The sequence below is a fragment of the Hordeum vulgare genome, chromosome 5H (assembly GCF_904849725.1).
Source record: "Hordeum vulgare subsp. vulgare chromosome 5H, MorexV3_pseudomolecules_assembly, whole genome shotgun sequence".
Taxonomy (NCBI): domain Eukaryota; kingdom Viridiplantae; phylum Streptophyta; class Magnoliopsida; order Poales; family Poaceae; genus Hordeum; species Hordeum vulgare.
In genome coordinates, this window is record NC_058522.1 from 71,299,138 (window position 1) to 71,302,541 (window position 3,404).

Sequence of the window (3,404 nt, forward strand, 5' to 3'; positions counted from 1 at the left end):
TGAAAGAGGAGAAGAGAAACTTACCGTAGTGGTCATCAAGGAGGAGAAACACCTCGAGAAGGGTCGTGCGATGCCTCTCGGGAGTTATTCTGCAGAATAGATATTTTGCAATGTCTCAGTTAGCATGATGACAGTCAATTATTAATACTAGTTTATAATGAAACTCACCGTGCCAATCGAAGAGAAGACGGGCATCGGCGGAGGGACTTGACCGCTCTTCTCACACAGACCCTGAAGAGTGGGTCGTATTAGTTAGTAATGAAACAGACATTACACACATGATTTGGCTAATGTGAATAAAAACTTACCACAAAAAGCTCGTACAGGGCCCGTTGACCCGCCTCATTCCGGGACCTCTCCTCCTCAATAAATCGTGTCGTGGTCTGGTCCCTCTCATCAAGACCAGCCTCAAGAGCAGCCTGGCTTGCCAATCTGTCTTTCTCAAGAGCAGCTTGGTTTGCCAATCTCTCTTTCTCAAGAGCAGCCTGGTTTGCCAATCTCTCTTTCTGAAGAGCAGCCTGAAACACCATTCCTCGTTACCACAATAATCATCTATGGTGACACACATAATGAAATGGATGAATGTGTTCTTAGTCCGTACAACTAACCTCGATGGCAAGATCGACTCGCCATGGACGACGCGTTATCTCAGGACAGCTGCTCGACTGGCGCGCCTTGATCTTCGGGAGAGTGAGTGGACAACGTATTATCCCATCTCCAATGGCTATCGAGCCATGGGGCCTCCCGCCACCAGATATCATCACCATCTCTGGATCCAAAGGTTCCTGGCTAGGGTTAAAGTCATCCCCTTTAGTAGCCTTCCCCGCGTCCCTGTATGCCACGAGCTTGTGGTGCGATGATATGTTGGTGAAGTTATTGGGATCATGTAGGTCAGACTCAGAGAATGCCTTCGCCTTCTTGTACGAGGCAGTATGGGCCATGCCATAAAGGTCGTACAAGTGTGGCATCTCCGTCTTATTGTGATGCGCCTAAAAGAGAGGAACAAAATATTAGCATGAAGAATGAATTGCATGAATCATGAAGCAAATCACATACCCAGTTTCGTCCGAACTGAAGTAAGTTGGCGCTGCCTTGATGGTGTGGCACACCAACCATTTGGCTACGCTGATCCTTCGCATTCTCGTGGATGGATCGCCAGCTCCTGTGCACCACTCATCAACCAACGCCTCCCAACAATCCATCTTATCCGCACACCATCTTGGGGGCACCTGTAAGTTATTAGAAAGAATTTTGAGCTCTACGCCTATGAATGAAATCAAGAAAACTACGTAGAAGGACTTAAGAATAGGTAATTACCTTCATGTATTGCTCATTCTTCAGAAACTTTCCGCGGCAATCCTTCTTCTGCTTCTTAATACCACGCGTGGCGTAGTAGTCTCGAATAGCCTGCGGCCAAGCCTCGTGGCGTAAGTTCTGTAGTAACCGCCTACACTCGGCTTCGAGAACCCTGGCCGCCTCCTCCTCATATCCATCCTCACACCTATAGAAGGTCTGCAATCAAACGTGAAAACACCGATTAGTACAATAATTAGCTATACTGTTAATTTTAGATTGTGTAAAAGGATAATTTACCCAAAAGCTCTTGATCACCATCTTGGCCCTCGTGTGGCATAAGACACCATCTATAATCTCCTGTGGCGGGGCCTGCGGAGCCTGGTAGTGCTCCCAGGAAAATCCTAGTGTAGGAACCTGACTCTCACCATGCAACGTGACAAACCCCGGGAAATTTGTCCGGCAAAGCACACCAAGGACGGAGTTCGGCCTGCGGACTCCAAGAGGATGTACCGATCACCTGAAGTATGATAAGGTCAACGCATTAGATATTTGAACAAACTTGAAGGCAAAAGCTAAAAAAAAGAGTAAATGTACTTACCTATCTCCTTCAGGTTTAATCATCGGCCTCTGCTCGCGGGTAGCCGGCACGACCGGGAGACATGTACTACCATGCTTGTACACGGTGGCCCCGTCCAACTGCACATCGCCCTCACTATCCGTAAACTCATCCCCGCCATCCCCGTCCCCTGAGCCACCCGGACCCTCGGTCCAATCCGGCAACTCGGTCCGATCCGTCCAGGTCTCCCATCCGGGCCTCTCCACGTCAGGTGAAGCCTCCGGAACCGTAGTCTCGTGGGCCGAATGCACCTCGACCCGAGGCTGATCCTGGACCGGAGTCTCATGGGACGAATGCCCGTCAACACCAGGGTCCTGGACCGGAGTCCCCGTAGCCTCCTCCGCAAACGGGTCGACCATAGTAGTCTTATGCTCGGGTGAATGAGCTGGTGGTGGTGGCGAGGACGGCTCAACAGTCCTCCTGGATCTTCCGCGGCCACCACCTCTCCCTGTACCCTTCCCCTTCTTCCCTACCCGAACAACACCTCTCCCAGTGGTCAATGCCACCGACGAAGAAGAACCCACGGGTGGTGTCGACAGACTGTCTGCGAAGGCTCTACGGAGACATAGGGGTGGAAGGGAAGTACCACCCCTCGTGTGGGGCGACTGGGAAGAACCCGTCGAGCGCTCTGGACCAGTGCAGACCATCTTTCAACACCTGGTGACCTTCCATGATAAAGATTAAAAGAAATTAGTACAATATAAAAAAATTGAATAACTGACATGAATAATAATATGTACTCCCTCCGTAAACTAATATAAGAGTGTTTAGATAACTAAAATAGTGATCTAAACGCTCTTACATTAGTTTACGAAGGGAGTACATGAATAATAAAGATTAAAATACATATAATTTAAGTTGTGAATCTTACAAACTAATAATCATCATCAATAAATGCATCATCATCATCACTATCACGCATGTCTTCATGAATGACGTGCTCGTCGGGTTCAACGGCGTGAAGTTGTGAAAGGCCTTTCTTTAATCGTTGATGCATTGACAGCTCATCCGCATCAGTAACCTCTACGAGTTCCAGGTCTTCTGGTTCTGGCTCAGGGGTGGAGTCGGATTCATTGTCGCTGTCTACTTCCATGTTCTTGGGTGAAGCACGACGGTTCTTGAAACATTTCTTGGAAAGACGTGTTTCTTGGAAGAATTCTCCATCATATGTGTCTGGGTTAATGTGAGGTTCATAATCCTGTTCATTTGGGAGAGGTGGTCTGACATGTGGTGGCACTTCATAAGCAACACACAAACCTTCCAGATTCTTATCCGTTTGGCATGCCCACGGTAGATAGAAAACTTGGGTCGTCTGTTGAGCCGTAATATAGACATCGGGAACATCTAAATGGGTGTTTGGATTGATTTCGACTAGTCCTATATGTTCATGAGTCCTTCTAGTCTCCTTCGGCTGGAACCAATAATATTTGAAGACTACGATGTTTGGTGGGTTTTCACCATAGAATTGAAGTTCATAAATTGCTTCAACTCT